General features: G+C 37.5%; 1 protein-coding gene across 1 annotated transcript in view; it reads right to left on the bottom strand.

Annotated features, from left to right (window-relative positions):
- P3H2 (prolyl 3-hydroxylase 2) overlaps positions 1-23050 on the bottom strand; it is a 149602-nt gene that overhangs the window by 44914 nt on the left and 81638 nt on the right. The gene's annotated exons all lie outside the window — the stretch shown is intronic.

The raw sequence follows: 23050 nt of genomic DNA, 5'->3' as shown, positions 1-23050 counted from the left end.
CTTGTGAATGTCATTTTTCCTGCACTACTTGTTGGAGACATTTACATTGTTCCATTGTATTGCCTTTGGTCCTTTGTCAAAGATCCGTGGACTGTGGTTATATGGGTCTATTTCTAGGCTCCTTATTCTGCTCTATTAATCTATATGTCTATCCCCTTGCCATACTGCACTGTCTTGAATACTGTAACTTTATAGTAGGTCTTGAAGTTGGGTAATGTTAGTCTTCCATTTTGTTCTTCTTCACCAATATCGTATTGGCTCTTCTGAATCTTTTCCCCCTCCACATAAAGAGTAGAATCAGTTTGTGTGCATCTGTGAAATAAACTGTTAGGATTTTGGATTGGGATCATACTGAATCTATAGAACTGACATCTTCCCAACTCACTACCAGTACTGAGTCTTCTTTTCCTAGGAACACAGAATCTCTACTTATTTAGTTGTTCTTCGATTTCACTCATCAAAGTTTTGTAGTTCTCATCTGTATCTTATACATGTTTTGTTATAATCATACCAAAGTATTTCATTTTGTAGGGTGCTAATGTAAATGTTGTGTTTTTAAATTTAAAATATCACTTTTTCATTGCTGGTATCGAGGGAAGTGATTGACTTCTGTATATTAATTTTGTATCCTGCAACCTTGCTGTAATCATTTATCAGTTCCAGGAAATTTTTTGCCAGTTCTTTCTTATTTTCTAAATAGATGATCACGGCATCTGTGAACAGTTTTATCTCTTCCCTCCCAATCACATACCTTTTATTTCCTTGCCTTGCTTTATTGCATTAGCAACGACTTCCAGTAAGAAGTTAAATATACGTAGTGAGAGGAGGCATCCTTGCATGTACCTGAGCTTAGTGAAGAAGCTTCAATTTTCTATTAAGAACGATGTCAGCTGTAGGTTTTTGAAAGATATATTTTATCAAATTGTAGAAGTTTCTCTCTCTTCCTAATTTACTAAGAATTTTTATAATGAATGGGTGCTGAATTTTAAAAATGCTTCATATGATCATGTAATTTGTCTTTTTTAGCCTGTTAATGTGATAGATTACAATAACTGATTTTTTATTGTTGAGCCATTGTTGCATACCTGAAATAAATCCCGCTTGGTTAAATGATAAAGGTATCTTTTATGTCCCAGAGTGTGGTCTATCTATCTTGGTGAATCTTCCACAGAAGTTGAGAAGAATGTGTATTCTGCTAGTGTTAGATGAAGTAGTCTATAGATTCCCATTATATCTAGTTCACTGATAGTGGTATTGAGTTCCACTATGCTCTCACTGGGATTTTCCTATCTGCTGCATGTCTATTTCTAGAAGAGGGATAGTGAGGTCTCCAACTATAATAGTGGAATAATCTATTTCTCTTTGCAGTTCTATCACTTTTTGATGAATGAGATGATGAATGAGATGGCGTGCATACATGTTAAGGACTATTATGTCTTCTTAGAGAATTAACCCCTTTAGCATTATGTGATGTCTTTTTTTTTTTTTTTTATCCCTGGTAACTTTTCTTGCTCTGACGTCTGCTCTGCTTGAAACTAATATGGCTATTCCTACTTTATTTTGATGAATGCTAGCATGATATACTTTTCTCCAGCCATTTACTTTAAAAAAATTTTTTTTTAATTTTTATTTATGATAGTCACAGAGAGAGAGAGAGAGGCAGAGACACAGGCAGAGGGAGAAGCAGGCTCCATGCACCGGGAGCCCGATGTGGGATTCGATCCCGGGTCTCCAGGAGCGCGTCCTGGGCCAAAGGCAGGCGCCAAACCGCTGCGCCACCCAGGGATCCCCAGCCATTTACTTTTAATCTACATATGTCTCTAAATTTAAAGTGGATTTCTTCTAGACAACATATAGTTGGTTCCTGCTTTTTTATTCACTCTATCTCTATCTTTTAATTGGTGCATTTAGATCATTAAAATTGGAAGTGACTACTGATACAGGTTGATGAATATCCACCACCTCTGTTGTTTTTGGTCCTTTGTTCCTAAGTTTGTCTTCCATTCTTTTTTCTGCCTTTTGCGGCTTTGAGTATTTTATATGATTTCACTTTCTCTGTTTCCTTAACATATCAGTTAAGATATGTTTTTAGTGGTTGCCCTAAAGTTTACAATATACATCTATAAAAAATTTAAGTCCAGTTTCAAAAACACTCTATTGCTGACAACAAATGCTGGTACCTTATAATAACAAAATAATCCCAATTCTTTCCTCCTGTACCTTGTATTGTCACTGTCATCATTTCACTTATATATATGCAGACCTAAGCACACACATATATGTATAACATATACATAAGCATACCTAAGCAGATGCATCGTCACTATTACTATCATGAACACAATGTTATTTGGTCAAGCAATTATGAAGAAAAATAAAAGCTTTTAGTTTACCTTCACTTATTTCTTCTTTGGCTATCTTCCTTGCTTTATGTAGACCCTAGTTTCAGACATTTATGATATTCCTTCTCTTTAAAGAACTTTTTTTTAACATCTCTTGCAGGGCAGGTTTACTGGCAACAAATACTCTCAAATTTTGTTTTTTTGGTAAAGTATTTCTTCTCACTTTTGAAGACTAATTTTGCAAAGTACAGAATCTTAGGTCTTTATTTCTCAACACTTTAAATATTTCACTTCATTATCTTCTTACTTACCTAGTTTCCGAGGAGATGTTGGATGTAATGCTCATCTTTATTCCTCTATAAGTAAGGTGTTTCTTCCTCTGGTTTTTTTCAAGATTTGTTCTTTACCTTTAATTTTCTGTAATTTGGAAATGATATCCCCAGATATAGTTTGTTTTACTGTTGTATTGTCTGAATTTATCCTATTCATTGTTCTCTGTGCTTCCAGGATCTGTGCCTGGTGTTTCATTTATTTGGGGGAAATTCTCACTCATTATTTCTTTTGTCCTTTCCTCTCTTTATTCTTTTGGTGTTCTGAATACGTGTGCTATACCTTTTGTAGCGTACCATGGTTCTTGGGCATTTGTCTTTTTTTTCTCAGTCTTTGTTCTTCTTTATTTTCAATAAAAGGGTTCCTTCTGAGATAATGTCAAACTCAGATATTCTTTCCTCGACCATTTCCAGTCTACTAATATTCTTAAAGTCACTTTTCAAGGTCTCATCTAAACCTAATTATATCCCAAAGGCCCTATCTCCAAATGTCATCACATTGAGAGTTAAGGGCTCAACATATTAATTTTAGGGATACAATACAGTCTACAGCATCAGTCCAGAAAATGTAAAAGCTACAGATATCTTTAATTTTTTTAAAACATGATACAAATAGCAATGGAATTCATTAATTTTTAAAAGCAGTTCTGAAAGTTGGTTATGGGATAGAGAAAACAATAATTTAATTTTGAACTAGGTAACATTTTATACAATGGGAAGGCATGCAAAAGAGTACATCTTTTTATCAGTGAAGAACCTTGACTGGAGAGCTAATGAATTTGAGTGTTGGGCAAAGTCTACAGCTGAGGCACACCTGAGGTCTTTAGCCCACAGAAAGTGAGACTTCCAGTCTTTCCAGAGTGAGAGCATGAACAATTAATATACTTGGCTTAGAATAACCCAGAACGACAGAAAAAAATATATTTGGGTTTGTAAGTAACCCTTGCTAAGAAGTGTATTTTCTTGGAATGTCCTAAGACTTAATAAAAGAACAAAAAAAGTTTTTATAGTGAACTAAGTGTAAAATAAACTGTGTTAAAAGTTAAACATTTCTATTTAGGGTAAGAGTTTTTAGACTTTCAATTACTATGATTGTTAATTCCCATGAATTTGGATACTGTATTCTACATTTTTCAAAATTTTTTGATCAAAGAACCATCCCTCTGCCTCAGAGTGGCTCAAAAGACTAGTAACTTGTCTGAGACTCTACTTTCTTGTATATATACACACATACACCCCCACACACACTCTGGGTAAACTTCATTAATTTTGATGAAAGAATGGCTTTAGTTGTAAAATCATCACCAAAGTGATCCCAGAATCCCAAAATGCTAATAAGACTGAAATTGTCCTTAGACATAATTTGGTATAAGGCTCCCTCCTCTGTTATACTTATGTAAACAAGACAGCTAAAATACAAATTGAGAAATTTTTCTTAGGACCACATGGATTCTAAGAGAAGTGCTGGACTCCATAACCTAGTCTTCTAACTCCAAAGTTACTGATTTTTCTAGGAAACTTCATTGTGTCTGAGAGTAAGTGGCCAATTCTCCTCATTCAGCAGGAAAATAAAGAACATACCATATTGAACCAGTGCATATAAAAAACTCACACCCATAATATACCCGTCTCAAAGTCATAAAAGAATACCTTTCTCCATGCCACCCAGAATAAGACAAATTAATGCTGCAAAGTGGCTAATGAGTATAGAAGAGAACTGTGAGACTGTTCAAATGAAGAGACTGGTTTGAATTGAAACACAGCCTAGAAAAATCATATCGAATAGACTGTAAAATTATATTCAGTGGTTTAAAAAACTCAGGCTTTCTGATTTTGACTTAACACATACTGTGAATTTACATTGGCTTCCTTCCCCTGGAAATGTTATATTGTAGTTTAGCAGCTGGATGTTTGGTCTGTACTAAGAAAAGAGTGCCACTATGATCTTCTGTAAATGGAGTCCAATGTTCCCACTTTGTCTGCAGAGGGTACTGTAAGCTTTGTTTTTCTAGGAATTTTGAGGCTTCAGGCTACTCTTTGTCTTTCAGTTCAACCTGACCAACATTCAATGAGGGGCCTGTGCTGGGTATTGGGTAGATAGGAATGGTGGAGAGAAAACTGAGATAATTCTTGCTTTTTCGTAGCTATTTTGGGGAAAGGGTGTGAAACCAGAAAAAAATACCTATAATTCAGGGTGGAGTAAGGGACCACAAAAGAAGTAAAAACAAACAGTTTAAGGATTCAAAGTAGGAAAAAGCACTTCTAAATAAGTGGTTTGGGATCTAGAACATCTTTATGGAGATCTTACAAATATGGCATTTATAATGGAGCTTAAAACGATGGGATTTCAACTGGCATAGGTGCCAGGAATGGTGTATCAAAAAAAGTGTAATTCGTATAAAAGGTTTAGTTCGTGGGGAGTGTTTAGAGTGAAGTTTAGAGTAGCCGAGGATGCTTAAAAAGCAAGCTGGGGCCAAACTCATGTGGGCTTGGAGCTAATAAGCACATATTGTCTTATGTGAAAATTTCAGAGCACTGAAGTAACCGGAATCTTTGGAAACTACCTTCCAGAAACATCACTATGTCACTCCACTGTAGAGGAGTAAGTCTACATTACTAAATTATACTAGTAACACAGGACGGCCTATGAGACAGATAAATTAAATCAATCCTACCAAGCAGCAGATGCCAGAACAACCTACTCTCTACATTCCAATTTCCAACTGGTCTTGAATCCCAAGCGTTAATGGAACCAGGTCACATACTCACATGCCCAGAGTAGTTGGTTAGGCATGCCAGTAAAATGCTAAACTGCCACATATCCGGTTTCTGGAAGACCCACTTTCTGTTAATCTAAAGCCTTTTATGTTTTACAGACTCCATGGCAAGTCCAGTTTTCAACCAGAAAGAAATCTCAGCCAAGTCATTAAAATGAACATAGCCTTCCATATGGGAGTTGCCACCTCTACTCTTTCTACCCAGAGATACACGTGGTCCTATTACAAAATAATCTAAGCAGCTTTCACTCTTTTCATTTGAAAACACCCATGAGGCACTAGAAGAACTCCCTTGCCTCTATCTGTAAACCGCAAAGCAGAGAGTCTGTTGTATTTCCATTGATCTTTGCCCCTTCCCTCACGTGAGCAGAAGTCTCTATGAGAATGATTCTATAAATTAGCAATTATTAACCATGTGTTTTCTTATTCAAAGAACAAAGGATGCTGAGACCTGCAAGAATAAAAGGGAGGCCAAAGGGAGGCTAAATCCTACTATTCTAACTCCCTGCTCTCATGGAAAAGAAGCTAAGAGCAAATGCCTGGGTGCAATGTGCATATTCTTCAAAGGGAAGGAAGGAAGTATGTATTGTATACCTAAAATAAACGAGAGTCCTCTACCGGTTATTTTACAAAGAAAGTCAACATAAATTATCTCAGGTCATCATCATATATACACATTGGGCAAATAACAATATCCCAATTTTACCATGACAAAAAGGAAGCTCAGAGAAGCTAAATACTAATAGTTGGTACCATATTGAGCATATAGTGTGCCGGAGACCTGAAATAAATGCCTTACATATGTCATCACATGTTGTGGGCTGAACCGTGTTCCCTAAAATTCATGTGCTGAAACCCTAACCCCAAGTACCTCTGAATGTGACTGTATTTGGAGATAGGACCTTTAAAGAGATAATTAAGTTAATATGAGACCTTGAGTGTAGGACCTAATCCAGTCTAATGTCTTTATAAGAAAAGGAGATTAGGACATAAAGACACCAGGTTCACTAGGCACACAGAGGAAAAGACCATGTGAGGACACAGCCAGGACACAACCATCTGCAAGCCAAGGAGAGAAAAAAACAATCCTGCAGACACGTTGATCTTGAACTTCTAGCCTCTAGAACTGTGAAAAAATAAATTCCTGTTGTTTAAGCCACCCGGTCTGTGGTTTTGTTTTTTGTTTTTTGTTTTTTGTTTTTTTATAGCAGCCTTAGCAAACTAATCCAGCACATTTTAAAAATAAAAATAACAGTGAGGTAGAAGTCAGTAACTTCATTTACAATTGAGAAAACTAAAAACCGTGTAAGTAATTGAATCTGACTCTAAACCCAATGATGTCTTACACCAGAACTCAGGCCCTTACTCTCTGCTATATTCTCTCTAGTGAGAGAGACAGAGCTAGTAACTTAACCAGGGCACTCTTTTAATTCAGGTTTGCTCCATGAAGGTATCATGACATTACCTCAGTACACCCTTTGACATTAAAATAGAATGGGAAATAAGATTAAAAATAATAATAAAATAATTGATTATTTATTATTTAATATTAATTATTTTTAATATTTATTAATGTTAATAATAATTGATTATTTATTATTTAATTATTATTAAAATACCTGCTTTCTCTTATTATTTCTTAGGATATGACCAAAAATTTTAGGGCAAATGAATCTTCTCTTGTAGGCATTCTAGAGTGGCACATCTGTTTTTATTTATGGTACTTAAACCTCCTATTTTGGTTTATTCCGAAAAGGAGTTTGACCAAGACTCTTTTCCTCTAAGTATCTCCTTTCCTTTTATCATAAATAAAAAAGTTTTTGTCACTCGGAAACTCCCAAAGAGAACATACTATCCTGGTATTATTTTAATTAGCTGGTAAAGTTCCTGAAAAATGCTAAAACCCCGTAATACCAGAGAAGTATGCCTGGGAAATGTCATCTTAATCTTGTGAAGCAGAATTTCTAAGATTCCATATAAACTGATCTGATCAAATTAAAAGTGACGTTTCTAACAACAGGGATGGACTAAATTATAGCACGATCATATGGTAGGATATTATACACCCACTGAGAATAATAAAACATGCAAAGATGTTCATAATATAGTCTTGAAAGAAAAAAAGCAGACTGCATAACACTATGTATGGTATGATTCCACTTATGCAACAGAAATTCACGAGAAAAATTTTAATGCACAAAATGTTCATATTAGGGGTGTTCAGACACAGTCAGGGGACTTAGTTTAAGATTTAATAATTGTTATTTTTTATCTTGTTTTCTAATTTTCAAAAACAAACATATGGTATGCATGTGTTTTGAAGAAACAGAAATGGAAGCAGAATGAGAAAGTAAGCAAAAGTCTAGGTTTATCACAATTTTCTGAATAAAGAAATATTTCCATCAAAGAAGGGCTTAATCATGGAAGAAGGTCTGTTAATGACACCAGTGAATTTGATTTATATAATTTAAATAAGTGAAATTCTGAGAGAGCTCTGTATATATGTGTCCCTGCATGCGTGCAAGCACACAATGTGCATGAAGGGCATAATGTCTAAATGCACAAAGAAAATAATTGTGGGGAACTTTCTTGTGAACTCCTGCTCCCCTTAATCTACTTATCACACTGAAGCCAAAATGATCTTTCTAAAATACAAATCTGATCTTCTCCTTCTCTCATTTAAACTTTCAAAGGCTCCCACTTTGGTATGAGGAAAAAGTTCAAATTCCTTAAATGACTCACCAACTCCTGCCTGACTGGTCCCGGTTTACCTGCCCAGACTCCCTTCTCATCATTCTGTAACTTTCTAAATGTGGTCTGGTTACATTTTGCCTCAGTTCTATTCACTCTCTACTCTTTGAGTTTATAGTGTTCCTTTTCTGGGGAAATTATCCTTCCAAATCTTTGCCTGATTGTTTCTTCTTTATCTTTAGTAGTTTGCTTCAGCATTGTTTCCTCTGCTGTGTTTGCCATGAACAACCAAATTTCACATGCAGATAGATCTCTGGACTTCTCATAGTACTTCTGTCACATGATTACAATCACCCATTTGACACCCATTGAGTTCTCCATTGGTTCTCTGGACATAGAATTCTGAATTTTTTTTAAGATTTTTTTTTAAATTTATTCATGAGAGATACAGAGAGAAAGAAGCAAAGACACAGGCAGAGGGAGAAGCAGGCTCCATGCAAAGAGCCCAATGTGGGCCTCGATCCCGGGACTCCAGGATCACGCCCTGGGTGGAAGGCACACGCTAAACGCTGATCTACCCAGGGATACCCTAAGTATGCTGTTTTTTTAACAGCATACAGGAGACTAAGAGGTTTTGAGAAAGAAAGAACAAAAAGGAAGGAAGGAAGGAAGGAAGGAAGGAAGGAAGGAAGGAAGGAAGAAAGAAAGAAAGAAAGAAAAGAAAATAAAGAGAGAGAGAGAGAGAAAGAAGGAAAGAAAGAAGAAAAGAAAGAAAGAAAGAAAGAAAAAGAAAGAAAGAAAGAAAGAAGAAAGAAAAGAAAAGAAAAGAAAAGAAAAGAAAGAAAGAAAGAAAGAAAGAAAGAAAGAAAGAAAGAAAGAAAGAAAAAGAAAGAGAAAGGGAAAGAAAGTAAGGAAAGAAAGGAGAGGAGGAGGGAGGCAGGGAGGAACGGAGGAAGGAAAGACAAGAATTCATTTGTAGAATAACAAGAGAACCATCTTCTCTTTTTTAATTTCAAGGTATACTCAACTCACAAAAAGCTGTTTCTGTCTCTCTGATTGGTTATTGTATTCCTGGTGAATAAGCCTCCTAGGCACATTTTAGGTTCTCAATAAGAACTCCATGAAAAGCTGTCCTGTAGTTGTCCACTCATGGAACACTTACTGTCACTATGGGCTAGCCACAGATTGTACATGAGAGGCACGCAGGGATGAGTGTGTCTCTCAATATGCATCAGTATAGTAAGAGATTATAGCAGTGTGAGAGCTACAACAAGTAAATAAGCATACAATGGGACACCTGGGTGGCTCAGTGGTTGAGCGTCTGCCTTTGGCTCAAGGTGTGATCCCTGGATCCAGAATCGAGTCCCACATCAGGCTCCCTGCATTGAGCCTGCTTCTCCCTCTGCCTATATCTCTGCTTTTCTCTCTCTGTGTCTCTCACAAATAAACAAATAAAACCTTAAAAAAATAGCAGACATTAATCAGACAGTGAGTTAAGTGCCAAAGAGAGTGATGTGGTAATGCACAGAAAGAACACTTAACTCAAAATGGGTGGTATTTATTAGGTCACTGAGTTGTTAAAAATTATGGTAGCTGGTTAAAAAATATAGCACTCTCCAGGTAACTATGTTTCAAAGAGTTTGATTAAATTGGAGCTTAAAGGTTACTCTAAAGCATTTAAAAACAAAAATAAACTAATGACAATGTTGAGAATCTGTTAGCAAACTCTGATTAACTGAAAGACATCTACTTAAATAGGCACAGACTTAGTCAGCTACTGAACGATGGATTCAACAGTGGAAAGACAAGCAGATCTGTCTTCTAGCCACGTGGGATGGGGCAAGGGTGAGACATGTAAAAGAGAAAAATAAATAAAATCTATAAATTCCAAAAAGAAAACAGATTCTCCCTGTAAATATTTCCCCTTAGGATTTCTGATATCCCTTAGGGAAATGATGGTTTTAACAACCCTGGCTTTGCATGCTGCTGCGTTTTCAAATATCTTTTCCAGAACCAGAGGGTAAATGGAATGGTCCTGGCTGCCAAATGCTGATGGCTTGAAATCCTTCATGAGGAAAAAAAAAAAAGTAAGAGTCAATTAAATCATCACCTCATAATTTTTGCATATGAAATTTTATACTGAGACTAAGAATTTGGTGTAAGATACCAGTAAATCTGATTTCATCCCATTTAAAAATGGCAAAGTATTATGTGTTCTCTTTTCTTCCTATTTTTCTCTGAAAAATACTACTCTGGGAATTCACTCTCTCCTGGGGGGGATGCTTGGTGGCAAAATATAGACAATAAATAGCTGCTTTATGAGAAGCATTTATTACTTACAGGTGAGGAATTAGGGAGGGATTTACAAAGGACAGAATAGTTGTGCTGGTCTTTGAAAAAGAGATATGATTTGGGTATGAGGAGTGGGTGCTCACTCAGCAAAGATTTGTCAAACTGAAAGAATGAATGAGTGAGTAAACAAATACCTATTTCATGTCTTCATGAAGTCTGACAGTTCCTTGTACATTGTCATTGAAATTACTTTTTCTAATTTTTATCCAAATAATTTTTATTCTTCCTGAGAGAACAGTTGACAGGGGACCAATAGGTATGGCTATGTGAGAAAGCATATCATTGAGGAAAGAGAAGTAAGACCCCATAAAGGAGTATTCTAGGTGAAGTCACTATAACTGAAAATGTCATGCTATGTATCAGGAGTTTGAAAGGAGTTTCAATTGGCTGTAGATGTAGCTGATGATGGAAAAGTGGAAGTCGGGTTAAAAGAGAGATTTAGTGATCATAGTTAAAACACCAACCCTGACCCACAACATCTTCCGTGGCTTGACTCAAATTAAGGGACTCCCTGTCTTCTCTGTCATTTCTTGGAGTCTTCAGGCATTTCCAAGGCCTTGGCCATAGTAGGGGGACCTTCTTTATCTATCATTCTGAACTATACCACTCTTTCCAATAGACAATATCATGCTCTCAAGTTTATGTCTTCAGAGCTGGAGAAAATTCTTCTATTTTTTTTAAGATTTATTTATTTATTTATTTGAGAGAGAGAACATGAGTGGAGGGGAGGGGCAGAGGGAGAAGCAGACCCCATGCTAAGCAGGAAAACCCAAAGACTTGGGCTCAATACCAGGACCCTGGAATCATGACCTGAGCCAAAGGCAGATACTTAACCAGTTGAACCACCCAGGTGCCCCAAGAGCTGCAGAAAATCCTTTACTAACCATATGAAGAAGGAGTCACTCATGTAATGAGGGAAATGTGAGGTGAAAAACATGGACCCTAGCTCTGGCTCTGTTGGCAGTGTGCTGAGTAACCTCAAGCAAGCCAATCAGAATCTTTGAATCTGCTACCTCTTTTGCTGGACAAGATAATCTTTAAGGTGACTTCTAGCTTGCTACGGTTACATATCTAGGTTACCAAATTCTAAGAATGAAAAACATAAATAGTATCATCAAGTTAACCCATTTTAGATGCTAAATTTAAATTTTTTTCAAGAGTGCTTTAGTATATAACAAGCCTTACCCAGAGACCGTTTGGTTGACCCTATTTCACCTCACTCATTGAAGAATAATTCATTCCCATTCCAGGATCTTCCTCCCATTCCAATAAGAGATTGTGTTCTACATCAGAAATAGCAATGATCTAGAAGTCAACACTTCAGTCTTTTGGGCATCCCTGGAATGAGCTGGGGTTCAATCAGTACTTTTGGAAAACCCTTTGGGCAAGATTATGATTGGTAATTCTTGCCTGGCCTGAAACTCTGCCCCAAGGATAGGGCTAGAGATAAAATGTCTACTCAAAGTATTCAATTAGAAAAATGTGGATAGAGAAGTTTGTGGTTATGTGTGTGTGGTGAGGGCAGGAGAGGTATCTGCAGTCTGCTTTTTTTTTTTTAATTTTTATTTATTTATGATAGAGAGAGAGAAAGAGAGAGAGGCAGAGACACAGGCAGAGGGAGAAGCAGGCTCCATGCACCGGGAGCCCGACGTGGGATTCGATTCCGGGTCTCCAGGATCGCACCCTGGGCCAAAGGCAGGCGCTAAACCGCTGCACCACCCAGGGATCCCCTGCAGTCTGCTTTTTAACCGCGTATTTTCCCTTAGAGTTCAGGTGTGATGGTAGGTCTCTATGAAATGTTCCCTCTCTTTAGTTTGCTGCTCTTTCAATCCTCCTCCTCAGTCACTGCTAACTACATCAATGGCTCATTTATCCTGAGAGGAGAAGAAACCCACAACAGGTCATTGGTGGGATTTCCTATTTTACCACTGCCTTAAGTGTGTGATAAATCCTAATCTGTCTTAATTTAACTGCCTTACGTGTACAATAGGAATGATAATGGTTACTATTTACATTTTATTTTATTTTTTAATCCGGAATGTAATTTGTGCAAAGAATGACACGTTTGTAAATTAACAAAATCTAACACATATTTACTATATTCCCATTGCTTTTTCTATTGAATCTCAGAGACCAAAAAGACCTTAAGAGTCATGGGGCCCAACCTCCACCCTCTCTTCTGGTGCTAGAATCCTCTTCAAAGTTCCATCAATGGTCATATGACTTCTTAATGACTACCTCAGCGGCAGGAAATTCACTATCTTCCAGAACAGCCCATCCTACTTTGGGGAGTTCTAGTCTTTCCAATGCCCTTTCTTAGGCCTGACTAGAATGTGTCTTAGAATTTCTAGCAACTGGTCTTTAATCCACTGGTTGTGGCTATTCCGAATAGGTCTAAGATAGCCCTTCAAACAGAGGTGCACTGAATCAATGAGTCCTTCCAATAGAAAATGTTCCTTTAAGAAGAGTTTTATCATGGGCCACGGTTATCTTAGATCCGAAGGCAGATAAGGCAGCAGCATTTTCTCTCTCACGGAATCTGCCTCATCTTCTCTCTCTGTGTTCCTTTGCATTTTGCTCTTTAGATCCTTTCCAGCTGTCCTGTCAGTCAGGAATGGTCTCTTCATAGTCTAAAGGATTTTGTTCAAGGAAGCAGTGTATCATATGGCAATGTCATTTCTTGTTCCTTCATAAATCAAACAGCCATGACTGTAGAAGTGAAATTCTACTTAGTAGTATAAATTTAAGCCACCTCAGCTGCTCTCTCAGGAAAGAAAAAAAAAATTTTACTGTTGGTTCTTTAGTTACAAAATCTTGGGGATCATCCCAAAAAATATTTCAAAGAGGCATTATTTCCAGAGGCTAAATAGCACACACATGGGATGCGAAAGATTTGTTGACTCTCTGGAGCCAGCAGCCGCATGGTAAATATATCTGACACCTGACAATAACCAAAACAAGTCCCTAAGACAGCTTGGATAATGGGAAATAGATTTTAAAAGAAATTATCCTCTGGATTTCTCCTTAGCACATTCACTGCCAGCAGTACACAGTTATGTGTTTGTCATGGGGCCACGCCTCTAAACCATGATGCATTGTGCAGGTGGGGTGTGAGATGTCGAGTCCTGCGGGTGCTATGGCTCCTGTTAGTCTTGGACAGAAGGTGAGTTTTGTTTGTGGATTCACAAGCAAACTATTGAACATTATATCTCTCAACAGCCTATTTCCTGAAAGATTTCTCTCTTTGACTTGAATGATCTTGTCTTTGTGATTAAAGCCAAATTACTCAGGACATTGGAATGGTGCAGATTGGCCCCAGGAGAGCAGAAAAACGCTTTAATGCCAGAGAAAACTTCCTAATGCCATAGGCACATGCGCCCCCACATACACACATACACACAAATCTAAGTAAAACAGATTTAAACAAGTCTGTGAAAATAAATGCCTTAAGCTTATCTATACCATGAACTGTCAGGTGTATGAAAATACAGTGGTCAACTCTACAGCTTTTATGAATTGATCCTCTAATTATGGAAGCCTTTACAGGTAGTTGTTCAAGAATTATATGAAACTCACGAGGAAGTATTCTACTCGGAAAAAATAATTTCTAATACAAGGGCAGCTACTTGTATTAGAAATCCTACAGTCTGGGGCAGCCTGGGTGGCTCAGCGTTTAGCACCACCTTCAGCCAAGGGTGTGATCCTGGAGACCCAGGATGGAGTCCCAAATCAGGCTCCCTGCATGGAGCCTGCTTCTCCCTCTGCCTGTGTCTCTGCCTCTCTCTTTCTCTCTGTGTCTCTCATGAATAAATAAATAAAATATTAAAAAAAAGAAATCCTACAATCTGTCTTACTGAACCAACTATTCCCGCTTTCTCAGTTCAAGATCACCTACATCTAGATGCACATTTCTGCAAAGTAAGAATGATAGTAACAGTGGTCACCATGTACTGTAAGTCTGTGCTCAACACTTTAAATACATTGTCCTATTTAGTCTTCTCAGTATCACTCCAAGGCAGGTGCTAATAATCTCATTTTGGATGAGAAAACCAAACAAAGCTAAGTATTTCAGGGCTTTCTAACTCTATTCCTTCCCACTGCTAGTTTATTTTCACATAGGCATAAGGAGGGAATAAACTATAAGTGGTTATGGGTATATGTCTGCTTGTATCTCCTGGGATTATTGTATTCCTTTCGTTCAATTGTTCATTATTTCAGGGCATAGTGAATATTTCTACCTTTCCCTCTAATACAGACAGCTGCAAACCTCTTATGTGGTAATGGACCAGACTTATAAAAATAGATGCATAAACCTTAGTGCTGCTATAACTTATGTAGGAAGAAACTGCTGGATTCTGTACCACTCATCCCAATTCAAAACACACATGGGAAATTTCAAATCCAGTTTGACCAAGGCCTCCTTTAAGAAAGCCAAGATAGGGCAACCCGGGTGGCTCAGTGGTTTAGTGCCGCCTTCAGCCCGGGGTGTGATCCTGAAGACCTGGGATCGAATCCCACGTCGGGCTCCCTGCATGGAGCCTGCTTCTCCCTCTACCTGTGTCTCTGCCTCTCTCTGTCTCTCCTCTCTGTGTATTCTTATGAATAAATAAATAAAATCTTTTAAAAAAAGCCAAGATAACTGCCATTCATTTCAATAACTGGGAGGATTCCCTACAGTCACTTCTTTGACCTGGCATTTAAGGAAAGATTAGTTAGACAAACAGAGGAGAGGAAAACCCAAGGGGGACTGGGCCTCCCAGTGTCTATGAACACAGACTCCTCTCAGGCAACAGAGATGAATGATATTAATGTTACTTCTGACCAAATTTTCCCCCAGAAGAAATTTTTATGCTAAAATACAAGGTATTTCTTTCTAGTCCAGAAGTACACTGTGAGGATTTCATATTCAGAATATTTGGTAAACTAAACTAAAATTTAGTTTCCAGAACTGAAAAATTGTCAAAAAATACTCATTGGTATTGGTTCAACGGTTTATTGATTTATTCTTACAGGAGAACGTCCTTCAGTCCTCACATCCATACATGTCAGGATGCTTACAGTCATTTCCAATACTTTCAATCTGGCACTTTGCAACAGGAAGCAGACAAATGACCATTTGCAGAACTTCAGCCAATTGGTGGAGATGGCCTCGTAAGTTTTAATAATCCCATTAATTAAAGAGCAATGATGACCCCTGCATGGTCTATCTCAAGGAGTTGCTGTGAGGAACACATAGAAAAGTCTATGTGATATCATACACACACATATATATACTGCCCACAAACACACACCTGATGTTGCTATGATTATTTCTATTTAAGTCTATCTTCTCCATGTGATGATCAGCACCTATCATATCTTTCTCGTTATCTTGAGTATTTAGGAAGAGTAGATACTCATTGGATGTCAACGACAATGATGAGAATGGCATCTAACATGCCTTGTGTGTGGACACAACTCTTCCACTACTCACAATCAGTGGGAGCAGGAGGTGGCACAAGCCTGAGGACTGTGATTAGAATGGGTGGCAGCTGGTCTCCTTCTGCAACAAAGTAGGAAGCTACCAAATCAGTTCCAAGTCTTTCCCATCAGCGCTGGTGGCTGCCACCTTCAGAAAGGCTATGACCTTCAATACCAGGTTTCTGGTGAAAACAAAGGGAGTGATTTAAGAAACCTGAATCAGGTATCCTGACAGCACTGGACATGAAATCAGTACACAAATGTGTCATCTTCATAATGTGAAAGCCAAAGAGACTTAGAAAACAGTAAAATCAATTAAAATATTCTTTGGGGAGAAGACCTAGAAAACTATCCTAGATTTGCCTTTTCTTCTCTATCTTAATCCAACCCTTTTTAAAAAGCAGCTTACTGGATTCCCAAATATAGTATCCGGTAACTCCAAAGAAGCCACGATGAGTCCTTCAAGGACTTTCCCTCATAAGCATCGTTTTTATGGTTGAATAGGCCTGACCAAAGGTCTCATCTTAAAAGTCAGAGTTTTCCCCTTTCATGAAAGCCTGCTATGTCTGATCAGTCTCAGATACATAGCAAAGATAAATAAGGTCACAGTTAAGTATGGGTCTGTAGTGTGAAGCCCATCCAGGGGTGGGGTGATTTTTCCTGTGCGTGGTCTGGCTGGGCGACTACCACAGACACATGCTGATTATTTTAAGCTTGCTGAAGTGCCTGAAGCCTAGCTGGCCTTTCTGAAAAGCTTTCTAAGGAGTCATTTTCCAAGGAGGAGCAGACTGTGTCAAAAATGCAAAACAAAAGGAAGTAATGTCTACAAAATCCCAGTTAAAATGCTGGAGTGAAAATTGGCTGGTTATAAAGCTACAAGGATTTTATGGACATCATTCAGTCCAAATCCCTCAATTTTATAAAGAAGAAACTGAGACCCAGAAAGGGAGAATGATTTTCCTAAAGTCTCTTGGGATATGTCAGGCCCCAAGGCCCTAACCAGTGATCTTTGCCTTACACCAGACTGGAGTCCTCCAGACGGTTAGCCTAAATAATGCCAAACTATGGGCATCTGGAAACCCATGCTTGCACAACACCCACCACGAAATATTTCCTAATAATCAGAAATTTGAATTAAAAAGTTAGTATAACAACAACAATCATTTGGGTGATTTCAGAGATTTCACACCATTTTTGTAAATGCTTTAATCTGGTAGAGAAATAATCAGAAAATACAAAAGCGATTTCCTTTTTTATGCATCTTTGAAGCTTATGAAATAATAATTTGCCTCTGTCTCTGTTTATTTTTTGGCATTTCTTAAACCCGCAAAAGTAGAATTAAACTGGCCTCTTTCACTTTGTTTTTAAAGTCTTCCTTTTTTATTTTTTTGTTTAACAATTAGATTTCCAACACTGTTATAATGTGTAAATCCAAATAAAATACATTTTTTTTAATTTTGTAATTTTGTTTAAAAAAATAGCTTTCTCTTCTCTGTAAGTACGTTATCCCTGGATCATGTAAACTCTTTTCCATCCAGTTTTTAAAAATAAAGTCCATACTTAAACCACAAATTGTACAAATCTGCAATATTCATTCCAACAAATGCCTATCCACCTGTCTGCCCATCTGTCTGCCCATCTATCTATCCACCCATGCATCCATTCATAGATCCAACTGTTCATTGACTTCCTTTCTCTTAGCCTGCTTAACCATGAGATTCTTGAGAATTCTTACAATTCTTTCCTCATAGAAATGAGAAGAACTTTGTAAACTGAATGGATCATATACACATTAATGATTCTATTATCTGGGTCTAGTTTTTTAATCAGTGAAATGCATGGCCTTATCAGGAGCTGAATGAATGAATATCCGCTGGGTATTTGGAGCAGTAAAATGAAAAAGTTTAGGTAAGAGAGAATCTCTAAATCTTTATTTCAAACATCAATACCTCCTACATGTCAAGCAGAGTTTTAGGTGATTTACAAGCACTCACTCATTTAATACACATAACAATCTTATAAAGGAGGTACTATTGTCAGCAGGTAATATTGCCAATATATGGTCATATCTATTTGGGGAAACTGAGGTGCTAAGTGCTAACAAGAAATTGTCCAAACTAATGGGGTTAGAAATAACAAAATATTACTCAAAGGCCGGCAGTCTGGCTTAGAGGCATTTGATTTTTAAACTATGATGCCTAACTAAATTCTTGTTACTTAGAGACGAGAAACTTCCAAATAAATAATACCCTACTGTAAGGTAGGGATTAAATAAACATGCCTCATGGTATTATCCTTTTGTATTCTTCCATAAGGGCAACCAGAAAAAGGGTATCACAACCAGCTAATTCCACCTCTGTGTAAAATATTGTAATCCTGGGTACCTGGAAAAATATTAGAATAAAATAATTCATTCTGACCTCATAATTTAACATTAGATTACAGGGAAGGAGGTCATTAGTCAGCCCATAAAAGTGCTTATAAATATTAATGATAGTTTCACTAAAATAAAATAGATCTCTAAATACAGTAGATATTGTTAATATTTAGTGAATCTTATATACCTAACAGACTATTAATTCCATTCATGATTCCTCTCAGGATTTCACTCTGTTGCTCCTCCCCCTCCCAGTCTGATCCCCATCCCCATGCTGGTACATGTGTTTTGCACACAGGATGTTCTCTGTGCCGGGTCTGGGCATCCACACTCCTCTCTGCCATCATAGAAAGCAGTTCTAAGACCAGGCTTCTGCCACCCCCTCTGCTACATTGTTCCCTGAGCCCTCTGTACTCTATTGTTTGGCCTTTCATATGAGGTGGTTTTCCTATTCCTGTCAACAACTTCTATCTTATTTGCACACATTTCTAGAAGTGCGACTCCTAATTCTCACAATTTCCATGATCTGGAACCCAAATTTATAATACCATGCCTAATAAGAGACAAATGATAAATATTGAGACAAATGATAAATGTTATCCTTATCCTCAAAGGGATAATTATCATATTTAGCAAGAGGAATTGGAAAGCCAGATCACCTAGGAATTGGAAAGCCAGCTCACCAAAGTAAAAGCAGGTGATTGGTATTTGCTTCGACTCCTACTCTTACAGAATGAAAAGTCAGGGTGAAGGACTTAATGCAAAGTCAAGATTTGGAAGAACAAGGAACATATTTGAAGAGCTTTTCCAGCAAAGCTCTGAAATCCAGAAATCCTCCATTTCTTCTTTCCCTTTGACACACTTGAAGAGGAATGTTCTCTGCTGCATGTTTCCTCACTGAGATGTTCTCACAGTGGTACACCCAGATAAGCAGCCACAGCTCAGACCAATGGTCTTTTCGATCCAATCTTTCTAGGTGTTTTGGCTCAATCTTCATAGGGCCCTGCACAGCATTTGGTACTCAGTGATTACCACCAGAATTAACTGAAATTCTATGATTCTTAGAATGGGGACCTTGTGTTCTATTGCGATTTTATTGTTTTGTTTTGTTTTTAGTTTTTGTTTGGTTTTCTTTTAGTTTCCTTACAAAGTCTATTCTTTAAAAGCTCAACTATATCTCTGCTGATATGAGAGAAGAAAATGATGATGTATCTGGACTTTGGCTAAAACTGTCAAAGGGAGAGAAGGGGAACGGAAGCAAGGGAGAGACTTCCAGGAAACCAAGACGGAGGTAGAAAGCTGAAAATTACCACTGACTCATAGTCATTTACAGGTCTTCTTAATTTTTTAGGCTCTTGCCAACTCCTAAAGTGCTGTCTTGTGTTTCTTAAGTAAATATTTTATTATCTCTTAAGAGCTGGACTGGGGGGACGCCCAGGTGGCTCACGGTTGAGTGTCTGCCTTCGGCTCAGGGAAAGATCCCAGAGTCCTGGGATAGAGTCCCACATCGGGCTCCTTACAGGGAGCCTGCTTCTCCCTCTGCCTATGTCTCTGCCTCTGTGTGTGTGTGTGTGTGTATGTGTGTGTCCCAAATAAATAAATAAATAAATAAATAAATAAATAAATAAATCTACCTTTTTAAAAAAAGAGCTGGAGTGGGAGTAATGTCTAGGGTAAATGTAGCATATTACAGGTAGACGCTTAACAGACTTAGCCACCCGGTACCTGGTGACAAACAGATTTTAAAAGTTCAACTAGAAATAACTAACCATAACTGACCATTATTATTCATTACAAATGCCAAGATCATTAAAGACAAGTGTTGTCTGAGAAACTATCACAGAATTGAGGAGGCTGAGGGGGCACAACTAAACCCAATGTGAGGTCCTAGAGCAGAAAAAAGGACAATAGTGGAAAAACATGAAACTGGAATAAGTTTTGCCATTTAGTTAGAAGTATGGCACCACATATTAATTTCTTGGTTTTTACCACTGTACCATGGTTATGTAAGTTAGTAACAGAAGAGAAACTGGGCAAAAAGAATCCTATTTTTGTTAGATTTATGTCCTATTTTTGTAAGATTTCTGTAAATCTAATATTTTTTCACAAAAAGTTAAAAAAAATGAAATCACCATGTGACCAAAGAAAGAAAAAAGCATAATGATATTGTTATATACCATCAATAAAGATAAACTGCAAGATTTTTCCTGGAAATAAAAACTAGCTCAATTACATCAGAACAAAGCCTTTCAAGCAAACTACACATGAATGCCTCAGAAGCAGGAAGGAAGGTAAATCTATCACAAAAACTGTGAGCAGGGATTATCTGTTTTTTCACTTTTTTTCCCACCAAAGGCATATTATTTCTGTAGTCAGAAAAAAAAAGTGTCAGTAAGTTTTTAAGAGAAGAAAGAAGTTGCAAACAATTTTTTAAACTCTTAGAAGTACTAATGCAAACTTATTACTTTTCTAGAACAACATATGAGGCTCTATCAACAATGTGCCATCATCTTTATGGGTCAAGAAGAGGACATCATTTAGCTGAATGGGAGAAGTGTAGTCAATCAAAGAGATCAAATATTAAAATGAAATGCTATGTTATCAAAAATATAAAAATTTACCAAAACATTGAAGAAATATTTTTTTACAAAAATCTTTTTTCAGATACATTAACTTAAATTCAGTGATGATATACGGAATTGCAGAGGAAGTTAGTGTGACTAGACAGGAACTGAAATATCTTGCATTAACATGCCGTTATATATTACTTATCATACTTCCCCTTTCCTTTTCTTTTTTTCCACCTCTATGCTTTGTTTTTCTCTGCCTTCTTTTGATTTGTTCAAAAACATTCACAGAGTGCCTATTCAAGGCCAGACCTACTTCTACTTTTGGAGATCCAAGAATGGTTAAAAGTTCCTTATCCTTGAGGAAGTATAAAAAGTTGGTGAATGGACTTTAGCTGATGTCCCAGACACCTATGCCCAAAGTGACGGAGGATGTACTTCTTTCCCATATTCTGTTCTGAAGCAGATTTGTATAAAGTCAGTATCTTTTCAATTCTAGAAATGTTTATGCTAGAACTCCCTGGTCCACATTGCCTATTCTTTTTTTTTTTTTAAAGATTTTATTTATTCATGAGAGAGAGAGAGAGAGAGGCAGAGACACAGGCAGAGGGAGAAGCAGGCTCCATGCAGGGAACCCGACACGGGACTCGATCTGGGGACTCTAGGATCACACCCCCGGCCAACGGCGGCACTAAACCACTGAGCCACTGGGGCTGCCCCACACTGTCTATTCTTAAGAATAAAATAATTCTTCTGAGTCACTATATAATTCTGTGGTCTGGTGTCAAAATGCTGACTTATCTGCTCAAGTACCTAATGAAATGCACGCATTGCCTTAAAATTCTGAGGGGATTCTAAATTCTTTGTCCTCAAGAAACATGTGAAGATTCCAGTTCCATAATTTCTGTGATTTAGCTTCAAGAAGTTCAGAATAAAAGTTCAGTATTAAATTTTTAGTACAATGCAAAACAAAACAAAAAAAAAGGGAAGGAAGGGAGGGAGGGAGGGAGGGAGGAAGGGAGGAAGGAAGGAAGGAAGGAAGGAAGGAAGGAAGGAAGGAAGGAAGGAAGAAAAAAGGTAGGTAGGAAGAAGGGAAGAGCACCGGCTTAAACACAGAGAGCAGACGTTGGATACTGACTCAGAAGCCATGGGAAAAGGAGTAGCATAACATCAACATTTACATGGTACATTTGGAGCTTTGGATTTGCAATATCAAAATTTTAGGCTTTCTTATTTCCTCCTAGAAATATTATCTACAATTAGATTGTCACTAGATTACAGAGGGTACCTAATTATCAAGACAGACTATTAAGTTTTGGCTTTTTTTGTAGATATGACTTAACCAAGCTAGGAATATTGCAGTGTTTGCCTATTATTAATTAAAACACCAAAATATGTCTTTATTAAAGATTATTATTAGACTTATAAAGGCATACAGAGGAATCCATTAAAGACAGTAAATATCTAGTCCAATTTGGTACTTTTCTCATACTCCTTGACAGTAAATCATCTGTTGCTTGTTTTTTAAACCTTTTTGCTATTTATGACAACAAAGAGAAAAATCTCAGATGCTTTATCTTACTAGTTGTTGGGGTGCTTTTAGTGTAGGTTTACTACATTACCTGGATCCATTCTGTCTTGTTCTGGAAGGAACATTTCCATTTTCTTTTTCTTTTCTTTTTTTTTTTTTTTTTAAAGATTGTGTGTGTGTGAGAGAGAGAGAGAGAGAGAGAGAGAGAGAGAGAATGAGAGGGAAAGAGAGAGAGATAAAGAGAGCATGGAGGGGGAAGGTCAGAGGGAGAAGCAGACTCCCCACTGAGCAGGGAGGGAGCCTGATGCAGGGCTCTCTCCCAGGACCCCAGGATCATTACCTGGGCTGAAGGCAGACGGTTAGCCGACTGAGCCACTCAGGTACCCAGAATATTTCAATTTTCACCTGCAAACCATCCCTTTCTCAGTCCGTGCTATTTGGATGTGGCACTTGGCTAGAGTTCTGAAAGTTCCCCAGGAAGAAAAAATATTCTTATACAGTTACCTGCACCTGGTTTTCCTGCTTTTTAAGCCCCATGGTTTAAGCAATTTACCAAAGACTGCCGAAGCCATCTAGCCTGAAAGTCCATGTTTTTTATTATTGTTTCAAGCAGAGGGGAGCAAT

Source organism: Vulpes vulpes, chromosome 3 (genome assembly GCF_048418805.1).
Source record: "Vulpes vulpes isolate BD-2025 chromosome 3, VulVul3, whole genome shotgun sequence".
NCBI classification, from domain to species: domain Eukaryota; kingdom Metazoa; phylum Chordata; class Mammalia; order Carnivora; family Canidae; genus Vulpes; species Vulpes vulpes.
This window is presented reverse-complemented; position numbering and strand designations above follow the sequence as displayed.